The sequence below is a fragment of the Ammospiza nelsoni genome, chromosome 17 (genome assembly GCF_027579445.1).
Source record: "Ammospiza nelsoni isolate bAmmNel1 chromosome 17, bAmmNel1.pri, whole genome shotgun sequence".
In the NCBI taxonomy this organism is placed as follows: Eukaryota; Metazoa; Chordata; class Aves; order Passeriformes; family Passerellidae; genus Ammospiza; species Ammospiza nelsoni.
The window spans coordinates 4905229-4917715 of NC_080649.1; the positions used below are offsets into that span (position 1 = coordinate 4905229).

The 12487-nt window shown below is 48.4% G+C and overlaps 1 protein-coding gene across 2 annotated transcripts in view; it reads right to left on the minus strand.

Annotated features, from left to right (window-relative positions):
• Nucleotides 1-12487, minus strand: part of ELFN1 (extracellular leucine rich repeat and fibronectin type III domain containing 1) — a 101896-nt gene that overhangs the window by 35782 nt on the left and 53627 nt on the right. For both annotated transcript variants that reach the window (XM_059484340.1, XM_059484339.1), the window contains one exon: nucleotides 9543-9676. The gene's annotated coding sequence lies outside the window, so the exon portion shown is untranslated. The remainder of the gene's footprint in view (nucleotides 1-9542; nucleotides 9677-12487) is intronic.

Here is a 12487-nt window from a genome sequence, read left to right on the forward strand (position 1 = left end):
TCTCAGATGGCTGAGCTGAACTTTGGGACTGACCCACTCAAATCTGAGTCTCCTCACCTCTGCTGAGGCTCAGGAGTTTCAGGACTGAGCTCTCTGGTGGGATAATGCACCTGCAAGGCACAGCATGGCTCTGTGCACTTGGTTGAAAATCCCTTTGACCCCACCCAAGAACCTTAAAAGCCCTTTGTACCAACAACCTGCACCTTCCTTTAAATGCTGAATACCATGGGGGCAGTTCCAAAGCACCTTAAACATCACCAGGTTTGTGAGCAGAGCAAGGCTCTGCTGCACCCACACTCCTAAAACCACCCACAGGGTGATAGTGAGCAGTGAGCACTGAAGGTTTCAGTGAAAGGGAAGGAGCAACTACATTGCTCAAGCAGGCCCAAAACTCACCCCTTTCAGCCCTTTTATTGCCCATTTCCCTGTGACAGATGTGTGTGATGCTTGTGCAAACCCAGCCCTCTGGCCTGGCCAGAGCCAGGGCATGGTGCAGGGATATTTTAAAGGAGTTGGTGCCACTCAGGCAGGGAGGGTCCTGAGCTCGTAGGTCATGCATATTTGGCTGCATATCCATTATTAAAGCCCTCCACATGACAGCTGCTGGCTGTTTCTACAGACTCTCTACACTGATGCCTCTCTCTGAGTCACGGCTGCGTGAAGCTCCTTGACAGACCTGGAGGATGAGAGATGTGGTAAAATCCCGAACATGAGTATTGCATCAAAGGTTCTGTGGTTATCAGAGCACAAATAACATCTCCCTCACAATTTCATGGGCAGGATAGTGCCAGGGCTGTCTAACCACCCTCCTGGAGCACAAGGTCCATACCCAGGGCCAGTCTGAGTTGCTCCAAGGGGTGCAGTGAGGTGGTCTGTCCATGCTGCTGGCACAGGAGCTGGGGAAATCAGCAAGGAGCTGGTGGGCGGACTTGAGTGGGATTTCTCCTGCATGGAGAGCTCAGCAGCCCTCCACACATGCCTGGCAGTGTCAGTCATTCCTGGTTGAGCTGGCACACAGGACAGCCTCATGTGGGACTGTCAGAGGGTGCTGCACACTAATGGGGAAAGGTTGCCCCACGTGCCTTCACCTGAGGCACTGTGCAGTGCAAAATGAAGAGGAATGGCTGGGACAGCCTCCCCGCTCCCAATGATCTTTCTGTTTTCATCGCCATCTTTCTTATTCTCCCCAGGCCCTTCACCTGCTCTGAAGCTGCTGCTGCCTCAGCCACCCAAGAAGAGTGAAGGGTACCTGAGCATCCTGATGGACACCACAGCCACTTCCAACAGCAGGTGCCCTGCTCTGCCATGGGCATTCATTTACAGACACTATTCCAGCCAATCCTTGAGGCTGGGCAGGAGGTTTTCCACCCATATTTTGCTGGAGCTCTGCTCTGGGGATGGCTGTGGAATCAGCACCCCAAGGCAAGGGCACCTGCATGGGGAAAAGACCCCAGTCTGGGAATAGACAAGAAGCAAGACATCAGGGAGGATCACAGCAAAGAGAACTCTGCTCCTTCCAACTCCATCTCTCTGCAGAGTCAGTGACTCCTCCACCATGTATTACATTTTATTCTGTAAGTGCAAAGCAATTTCCATTGAGGATAGGGACAGTGAAGCACAGAGAAAGAGGAGAATAATATCTCATCTTTCTTTAATCCCCACCATCCCAAAGGATGCTGGTGGCCTTTGCTTTACTTTCTATATGTATGCACAGTTAATTAGCATTACCACAGAACTGCAGGTATTCTCAGGCTTAGTAGAGGGAATATCTTGTAATAGAAGGGTAAGCAAATTGTTTCTGCTGTTTCCATTACAGGCAACTTTGATTATCCAGGGTAATGGGATAACAGGCACAAAGCAAAAACATGGATAACATGAGACCTATGCAAATTAAGCTGGGGGGGGGGAAAAAAAGTGATGCTGAGAGTAATGAAGGAAAGAAAGGTCAGTGATGCTGATTAAAGAGCATGGAGATCCCTGTGTTAGCACTGCCTTAAGCTCACAAATCCATGCACAATGGTACCTGGGCATGGTAGTTATGGAGCAAATCTGTAGAGTCTGTCACTGTGAGAGAGAAGCAGAGACATCCTCTGCACAGCAAAGCCAAGCTGCAGCAGAGGGAGGAAAATTGCATTAATGCTGAGTATTTCAAAGCCTCTGTGTGAAGGATTTGTCATTAAAATGAATAAGATTTGGGCACTCAACCCACCTCCTCCTTGCATGAGCAGGAAGAAGCCCAATTTAAAGGTCAGCATCTTAATGGTTTTCACTGTGTATATAGCAGGATAATTCCTCTCCAAACAGAAATCCAGCACCTCCTCAGTGAGCCACAGAAGGAGCACAAGAACATCCATGGCTGAGGAGGTACAGGAGTACAGACAGGTACAGCTTCTGTGTTAAAAGAGGCTCCAAATCCATCTCCTTGCAGTACAGCCCAAGAGGAGGAAAAGGAACAGCCCTGGAGTTCCTCTGTAGTCCCACATCTCAGCAAAAGACCAGATTCACTCCACTCTGTCAAAGGGGATGTTCAAATCCTTGGCACCAATATCGTGGAGGCAGCTCTGAAAAATCTCTGGTGGTGGGTGGATAAAAAGGGCACCAGTGGAGATAAGACAGAAAGAAGAGAGGGAGGAATCTTAGAGGAAGAACCTTCTTAATAGGTTTTATTGATTTAACCCAAAGAGAGAACAGTAGGGGGAAATATATGCCATTTAAATGTAAACCAGCAATAAAAATAATCATTAGAGTCATAATCTCAATCTGTTAGCATTTTATGTAGAGAAGATCTTAGTGGGAAATATCTTCTGAGTAAACTATTTGCATTTACTTAGTATGAAGAAGCCTCTTAAATATAACTCAATCATTATCATGGACTGTTTTGCAGGGATTGTTATCAGTACTCAGCTCTTGCAAGTGCCTGATGATTTCACAGCCCCTGTAGATCCTGACTTGGAGAAGCTGCTGGCCCACCCCAGCTGGGATCTCCTGTCCATATCCCTGGGGATGTTCCTGTTTCCATACTGGAAATATCTGTGGGTTTCAATGGCAGCTAGAAATCATCACTCTCCACCCAATTGCTGACTTTGTCACTGGCCAAGAAGGCTGCATCCCTTGCTCAGATCTTGTGAGCTTTAGCTGACGAAAAGTAACTTCAGAGCAAGTTTCCAGGCCATGCACATTCCAGAAGAAGTGAGAACCATCTGACCATCTCTTTTAGCTCTCCCTCTTGTAAAAGACAAGGAAAATGAGGAGTTTTTCCTTTGTGGAGGAGCTGCAGGGCTGGCAGTGAGCATGCAGGGCAGGAAGCCCTTTCCTGGTGCAGCAGGGGAGATTGGATGTGCCCACCTGTATCTCAGAAGGAGCTTTCCTGGTCACTGTGTTTCCCCCAGAGCAGTCCCCGTGGGGACACAGCCCTGCCCACGTGCCAGGGGAGGTCACTGTCCCTGTGCCTCCCACACCATGTGCATCTCAGCCACAAAGAAAGGGATAAATACCCTCTTCTGCCTGGGGACACCTTTTAATCTTCTTGCTAGATTTTCATACACTAGTCCAGACTCCCAGCTGGGCCAGGCATGATCTCATTTAGCATCCCATGCACAGAGGCAGCTAAACCAGGGCTGGTATTTTATGCCATGCACTGGTAGGGGCTGGGGATGCTCTCACTGATGGCACTGGAGGTTCTCAGCAGCCAGACCTTACTCCAGAGGGGAGAACATCCCATGGAGGCAGACACCTGGACCAGCAGCCCCAGTGGGATGGGGGATGAGAGCAGACAGTGCTGGGGAGCTCATCAGCCCCTTGCAGAGCTGCTGGTGGCAGGACATTTGCGGGCAGCAGGAGCCAGAGCAGCAGCTCTCCAGGGCCAGGCAACAGCCAGGGACCCACACCAGCAGCTGCCACTGGCAGAAGGCACTGCAGCCCCTGGAGTGGGTCTGGCACTGTGTCCACAGCCTGGGGAGCAGGCCTGGTCTGGGGAGCAGGAATGGCCCTGTGTCCACAGCCTGGGGAGCAGAAATGGCCCTGTGTCCATAGGGGAGCAGGAATGGCCCTGTGTCCACAGCCTGGGGAGCAGAAATGTTCTGCGTCCACAGCCTGGGGAGCAGGAATGGCCCTGTATCCACAGCCTGGGGAGCAGGCCTGGTCTGGGGAGCAGGAATGGTCCTGTATCCACAGCCTGGGGAGCAGGAATGGCCCTGTGTCCACAGCCTGGGGAGCAGGAATGGCCCTGTGTCCACAGCCTGGGGTGCAGGCCTGGCCCCTGATGCCCTGCTCATCACCAGATCCCCACCCTCACAGTGGCCCTCACGCTGTGTGGGTAATTCAGGCTCACAGGGGGGTTATTAAAACCCATTCAGAGCTAATGTCAGCCAGCTCCGTGTTAATGTCAGTGCCTGAGAGGCACAGCAGGAGTGGGTGGAGAAGGACTTTGATTTCCCCACTCGAATTTCCAAGCAGGGTGGGCTTGGCAGGCAGTGATGGGGAATGGGGAGTGCTGGTGGATGGAGGGTGCAGTGCCACATGTCACACAAAGACAGGTGGGACTCACAGCCTAATCCCAGCAGCACAAACATTTCACTCCATGTTTTGCTTGACAGCATCTCTCCCTGGCTGGCCATTCCAGAGGCATGTTATCTGCCAGGATCCCAGCAGGTGAGTCTGCCTGAGCAGTCAGCTCTGCACAGGGGCTGGGAAGGGGCTGTTGGTGTTGCTCCACATAGGACTCCATCAGGTATTTCAGGTGGATTGGGCATCACACCCAGGAGCATTTGGAGGTTCAAACCACATGCCCCATCTTCTGCACTCACTCACAGCCCCCCAAACCCGCTGGGGTTGAAAGCAGGGCTGTAGTTTGCTGTGAGTGCAAGCCATCCCCTGGATTTTGAAAAAATCCAGGTAATTTCAGGATGTGGCCAGCATCGTGCAGGCTAAGATAAGAGTAATCAGAGCTCGGGGCTGTAAGCCGATTCCTTGGATATGACAGGAAGGAATTAGCCCGGTGTCCCCGCCCTCCCTCCAGGCAGCGTTTGCACACATGGGCACACACCTGGCTGGGGGCTGAGCCACGGGACACGTGTGTCCTCATGCTGGCCCGGGACAGGGTGACAGGGATCCAGGGCAGGCAGCACAGAGGCCCCAGGGGCAGAAGAAGGGACACAGATAGCAGAGGAAACCTGCTCCAACCATCATTCACAGGTTGCACCCCACACCTCCTTGCACCGGCACAGCAGTGCTGGAACCCCCAGGTCTCCTTCCCAGGAGCTCCTGCCCTGGTTCTCCCCTGTTTTCAGCATCTGGGATTCCTCCACCTTGGCTGGAAATGCATTGCAGTCTCTTAATAGCTCATCCTGTCTGGAGCTTTTCCTCGTGTGTAAATACAGTGTGTATAACAGTGGCCTCATTTCCCACTATAGGAGTGCATCAGACACAGCTAAAGGAACTGAGGATGGCTAAAATGGTCCACATTTAATATTTGGTTATGTAGGCTGAATATTTCAGTGAGTTTTTAGGTTAGAAGGTGCTGTAAATGGAGCCTGACCTCCTAGACAGTGAATTTTACCCAGGGATTTAAATCAAGTTTGACCATTAAGCTTCATCCTTCTGACAGATAAAAATTAGTCTGGTTCATAAGCAAGGGGGACAGCTGCTGAAGGCAGACTGGGCACAAGGCACAAGATCAAAGTGTTGAACAATATCTCTGAAGGGCAGCAGATCCTGCCTGATGATACAGCACAAACCAGGTTATTTTGCTTTAGCCTGTCTGATTTGTGAAATGAGGGTAACAAGCAGTTCTGAGGTCAAAGCCAGTGTTCAAAAGCAATATTTGGTGCTGCTGTTTTCACCTAGAAAATAGCTGCTATTCAAAAACCAGTGGTATTAGAGAAAAATGAAACTCCAGTAGTTGCCAGCCATTGGCCAGATGGGTCAGTGAGGTGGTTTGGGGTGGCAGGATGACTGAGATGTGCGGCACTAGCAGCCCCAAGTCCCATCCTGTGTCCCTGGGGAGAGGGGCCACAGGGGTGGGAAGGAGCTGCATCTCCCTGCAGCTGGCATCTCGTGCCACATGGCAGGTTACCAAGCAGCTGAGAGCGGGAGATGATTTTCTTTTGCCAGTTTTCTAATTTATCTAATGAGCAAGAAAATAAATCAAGCTGACAGTCACCCAGGTGGTTTTGGGCCTCAGCTCCTCACAGTCCCCTTGTTCTCCCAGCCCGTTTTATAACAGGGTTGTAACCCCAGGACACTGCACTAACTCCTGCTATAATCTTTTCTTTACCAACGTCACTTAGCAGATGGAGTCATTTAGATGTGCTCACGTTTAAATGAGTGCCTTGCCCTGAAAGGGACAGAGCTGGGGCTGCTGGCAAGGATTTTGGGATCGTTAGCCTAGAAAATGCTTAGCAGGGGAAGCAGTTGGCAGGCAGATTTCACGGACATGGCACCGCTGTCCTCTGCCAGCAAAATTACAAGGCTGAAATCCTGGAGCTGGATGGGGCCAAAGCGTTCACAGCAAACAATTTAATTGATGAATGAAGTGAATTGCCCAGGAGACAGGTTTTAGTCATCTCCTCACTGCATGAAGCTGCTTGGAGAAGGGTTTGCACAGTCGGGTGTGGCCTGGGATGGGCTGGCTGGAATTGTATTTGGGCTCCCCCCAGATGGAGGGAGGGAGGGAGGGAGGGAGGGAGGGAGGGAGGAAGGAAGGAAGGAAGGAAGGAAGGAAGGAAGGAAGGAAGGAAGGAAGGAAGGAAGGAAGGAAGGAAGGAAGGAAGGAAGGAAGGAAGGAAGGAAGGAAGGAAGGAAGGAAGGAAGGAAGGAAGGAAGGAAGGAAGGAAGGAAGGAAGGAAGGAAGGAAGGAAGGAAGGAAGGAAGGAAGGAAGTGATGAATCTGATTCCATGTTCTCAGAAGGCTAATTTGTTATTTTATGGTACTGTATTATATTAAATAATGCTATATAAACTATACTGAAGAATACAGAAAGGATACTTTCAGAAGGCTAAAAAGATAATAATGAAAACTCATGACTCTCTCCAGAGTCCCGACACAGCTTGGCATTGATTGACCAATGAGTCCAAACAACTCACACTAGAATCCAATGAAACAATCAGCTGTTGGTAAACAATGTCCACACACGTTCCAAAGAAGCAAAACACAGGAGAAGCAAATCAGATAATTATTGTTTTCCTTTTTCTCTGAGGCTTCTCACCTTTCTCAGGAGAAAAATCCTGGGTGAAGGGATTTTTCAGAAAATACAAATGCCACAGGCTGGGGCTCCCCAAGGTGGGAACCTTCACCAGAGCCCCATGGGCACCTCCTGCCCAGTGCTGTGAGCCTGGCTACCTCCAGGCTTGCCAATCCAAGGTACTTACAGCTGTCACTGCTCCTAAGCCCTTGTGGCTGGACCAGTGATGGGACCGTGCAGAAGATCTCAGCACTCTGTGCTGGAAAAGGAGCCAGCACAATGCAAGGAAGAACAGCACCAATATAAACAGCAAAAGCTGCTTTTCAGCTCCTGCAAGAAATTCCACAGCTGTCTCAGAGGTCTCTCCTCTCCAGGTCCCTGACCTCCTGCACAAGGCTACCTCCATAAGCTCCTTTCATTTGGTCTAATAAAGTTAACTAGTCCTCCAGCTCTTCCAAGGAGAATAGGCATAAAAATGTGCATTAAGATGAATGCTTACAACCCTTGAAAATACCTCTTGCTTGTGAAAAGGCTTCTGAGGAATGAATAGAAGGGACAATGATTACCAGAAAAGGAGGAAATATTGTTCATGCTGCCTGGGAAGCATTTGACCCTTGCAAAGGCTGGAGAGAAAAGGAGGAAGAAGGCAGGGAGCTGAGACATTAATGGCAATCATTGTTCTGTTGGGAGCAATATCTCACAATATCCATGGAGATCAATCCCAAATTATTCAGCCTAATAGTCCTCAAAACAAACTCCAATTCTGCTCCTTTGTGGCAGGCATGAAGCTTTCTCTGCAAGGCCCATTTTACATCTTAGGTAACTCAGTGCTGGATGGTGTAACACTCCATTGTGAAATCCCTGCAGGAGCCTTTGATGCCAGCATCTTCCAGACGAGATGCAGAGCTTATCAGCTCAAATAACACAACTGTCTTTTATGCTTTGTGTCCCAAGCCTGCTGTTTTGGCACTTATATTTGTAATTCATTGCCTGGCTCTGGGTCTGGATCCATCTGGACAGGAAAAGTGTCTATCTGTCTGCATTGCTGAGATATTTGTGTCTGCCCCAAGGGACCTGAGCACCTAAGCTCTGCTTATCTTCATTGATGCTTAGGTTCCTAATTGCTTAAAAGTCATTTTGGAAAGGTGGTCTTAAGGGCTGTAGGCTTGTAGATGCTTTCAAAATTACTTCCCCCAGGCCTGGCTGTCCATCTTTCCCTGGGACTGCATCTCTGGTTTGGCTTCCAGACATGCCCGTGAGCCTCCAGCTCTGCTGTCCCTCCCTTCCACATCAGTGCCAGCCCTCAGCCCTGCCTGCCTTTCACCAGCACTACATTTTCTTCAAAAAAGGACAAATGAGGTGGAAGAAGAAAAGGTGAAAACATGATAATAGCTGTGGGAAAAGGCCACTGCTAAAGATTTGACAATGCTGGAAATAGAGGCTCAGAGAAAAGTTTTTTCTCCAAAAATTATTCTTTTCAATCTCAACAGCACACTGAAGAGAAGTTAAGGCACACTTTTTAGCACCTTTTGTACTCAAATTCGAAATTCACCTGTCTAACCAAGCAATAACAGAAATAATCTTTTTTATCCAGCTGCACATTTTGCTACAGAAATTTGTTTCCATTAAGCTATTCCCTTTTGTCCTCTTAGAAAGCATCTTTTAAATAATAACAGTGTAAAAAAAAAATTACACACTACCCAAAAAACTCAACCCTGTCAACTTATACAAAAGTTATCTCCTTCTTTCAATGGATTGATGAAAACTCTTTTCATAATGTCAAGGTGGAGATGAGAAAGAGAGAGAAAATTTCAAAGTGCCCAGCACAGCTAGTCATTTGAACAGGGAACAGGGGGCAAAATCTGGTCTTAGAAAACTGAGCTACAGCTCCAACATGAACCTGATATTCTTTTTCTGCTTTGTAAAACACAATTTTGTAGAAGCTGGGATGGAGGCACGCACTGCACTTCTCATCTGCAGGGGAGAAATAATGTGCTTTTTCTTTATCCCCTAAACCTCAAAAGAAGAATGTGAACTCAGTCTTTAAAAAAATAAAAATTAAACATGCAACCATGATAAGTCTCACTGCTGCCACGCTTTCAGGAGTGCAGCTCAGGGATTCCCCAGGAAGGTCAGACTTGGAGAAGAGCCCACCAGGAACCACCCCATGATCAGCAGTGTGAGAAACACAGCCCTGGCTCACTCTTCCCTGCTGGGAATGAGTGCCTCAGGCTCCCCCTCGCCATCCACCCCTGGGAGGATTTCCCAGCACTCAGCCCTCTCCAGAGGGACCTGCTCCATCCCTGCTGGCTCTCTCCCACAGGCAGCTCCTCCTCTCACCCCAGAGATGCCACCCCTCACCTCTGAGCCCGTGTGTCACTGCAGGTCCCAGCCACAGCCCTGGATGTGTCCTAGTTGTTGTCCTCAGGGGCTGGGAGGCTCGCTGGACACGGCATTCGGGATCCCACGGGAGGTCACCAAGCCCAGGGTTTAACCTGCAAGGAGAAAAGAGAAAGCATAAGAGGGAGTTTCAACAAAGGGGATAAAAGACTGATTGATGGCTTGATTAATACCAAGCCATCCCAGGGACAGAACAGCTGCTTAAGCCATGGATCAAACACAGAGACACAGGAACCAGAGGTGAAGGGGATGAAGAGCACACGGAGGTCCAAATGAGAGCAGCTGCTCAACAGAGTAACTCAAAGGGAAAAGAAATCCACTTGCCAGTGGATTTGGGACTGTGAGAAATGCTGGAAGAGAACCTGGGACTGAAGTAAAAAGAATGGGACAAATGCCAGACAAGGATGGAAGAAGATGCAGGGAAGAAGGATAGCTCTGGGCATGGCCAGGGCAGAGGGTGCAAAACATCAATGCAGAGCTCCTGGAGGAGTGAGGAGCCACTGCCCCCACCAGCACCAGCCACCCAGCATGTGCAGGCTTTAATAAGTTTAATAATCCCTGTTACACCTGAAGATAGGTCTTGTAAATGTATTTTGATATCTTAAGTGTGATTTTATTGCTCTCAGTGGTCAGTTCCCACACCTTTACTGTTTTTCTGTTACTTTTGGATGCCTGGCTGGCCAGGGCTCTCTCTGCTTCCCACTGCTGTCAGCTCCTGCTCGCCCATGATGCCAAACAACCAGCACAGCAAGAAGAAGTGACACTGAGGGTAACAGTACTCATCTTTGTGATATTCAGTGTCTTGTTTTATTATCATCTGCACAGTAACAATAATAGCAATATTGGTGACAACCATTTTGTTACTCCTGTTGGTAATATTCAGACACGACCTAAGAGGTGTTTCAGAAAGACAACACAAATCCTGTGCAAGATCCAGGAGAATGGGGCAGTTAATTAAATGTCAGAGTGATGGACAGAGCTGGGACAAGCCTGGAACAATATCAGAGAGCTGGACAACCTCTGGCAGGCACAGGGAGATGGATGGATCTGGGACACGTCCCAGACCTCTCCCCTAGCAGACACAGAACCGTCCTACCCCCCACATCTTTAAAAACAACATTCTCTGTCACTTCATTGACTTATGCAGGTGAGGAAATTTCCTGGGGAAAGCTGCCTTCCAAGCCACGTCACTGATCACAGCCTGATCTAATGACATTTTTATACCTCCAAATTGTGCAAAGGAAATAAAGAGCCCCATTGACAATGACAGTGTCTTAGAAGTGTGTTTTACCACCCTATGTGTGAACTCACAGCAGGTAGGGGTTTATTTTGCAAAAGATTTCTTGCCATTTTTTCCAAACTAAACATTCATAAGAGAGGCAGGTGGTGGCCAGGGACTATGGAGAGAGAATGGCAGCCGGAGGGTGTTCCAAAACTCCAAGAATATTAGAGAACAAAAGGAAGCCTGTGACAGATACTGGGCAATCTGTAAGCCATCAGGAAGAGTGCAGAGCACAATAGACTAATCAATCAGGCAGACAAGGGTGAGGTGTCACGGGGAGGCGATGGGTAGTTGGAGGTCAGTTATGAAATATAATCTCTAAATTGGAAGGAGAAGAGCAGTAGCACAAGAACAATGACAGGTGTTTGAATGCAGGTAGGTGAACACTGGATTGGTGATTTCCAGGAGAGTGAATGCTGGATGGGAATATTATGGAGGTAAGGAAAAATAAGCTGGTATTTTAGAGACAGGCACATATTCTGTGAAGTGAAAGGCTGAGCTGGCGAGACTTTAAAGTGCTGTTCCATTTCAGAAAATGCTGCTGGAAGACAGACAGTGGGGCTCCCTGGTGCTTATTCCTCTGGGTTTCCAGACAAAGTTTGTCAGGGTAGAAGCAAAACAAAATAAAGGGATGCTTTTCCTAAGCATAAGTCCTGCAAATAACAGCTGGGATCTGAAAGCCAGGCCAGAGCCTTTCTAGCTGGTGCTTTCTCATCAGCATGAGTAATCTCTAATCTAGTTAGCTGAGATGCAGGGAAGTTGCACACTGCCACGCATGAGAAGATGGGGATTCTGCAGGTGAATTTAATTACTCCTTCCACAGAGAAAGTGGGAGTCAATAAGGCACCACTCACCCTCCATTAGCTAACTGGGCTGGCATCATTTACTAACAGGCAACATCATTTACTGCTCTTTCTAAGCTAAGGGAGAACAGCCCTGTTACACCCAAATAAAAACTTGACTTAACATTAAGTAATTTCTACCAACACTCTTCTGACCTTAACTGCATGTTCCAAAGATGTCACACAGTCCTTCTAAGAACAGTTAGACCCAAGCAATTAGAGCTGAATGAACAATTTCTAAAGAAAAATCGTTTGGCAAACTTCACCTCATTTTATGCTCAGGAAACATTCACACACAGATTGCAAAGTCCTCACATTTCTTTTTCAATGGATATGACTTGCTGGTTTTTTCCACTGAGCAAACAGCAATGTTACAGTTCATTGAAAAATCTGCAATCAAGCACAGGCTGGGTGGATGGGTTCTGCCAGACACGTGGTGCTGTTCCTCCATTCTTCCATTGGGTGAGGGATCAGAGGAGCTCCAAGAAATGTGAATCAGGACTGTTACCCCTCCTCTTTGAAATTCCCTTTTGCCAAATCTGGAGCACATTTACTGGGCTGAGCCATGGATATGGACAATGTGGGAAGGAAGCCAGCTGTGGTATTGTCAAAGCCATGGGAGAGCTATTCACCAAGGACACACAGGAGAACCTGGAGACCTTTAGATGATGACCCGACTCCCTTAAACACTTAAAACCACCTGCTTAACTCTCCATATCACAGAATCACAAAATAATGAGGTTGGAAGAGACCTCTAAGATCATCGAGTCCAACCTATACCC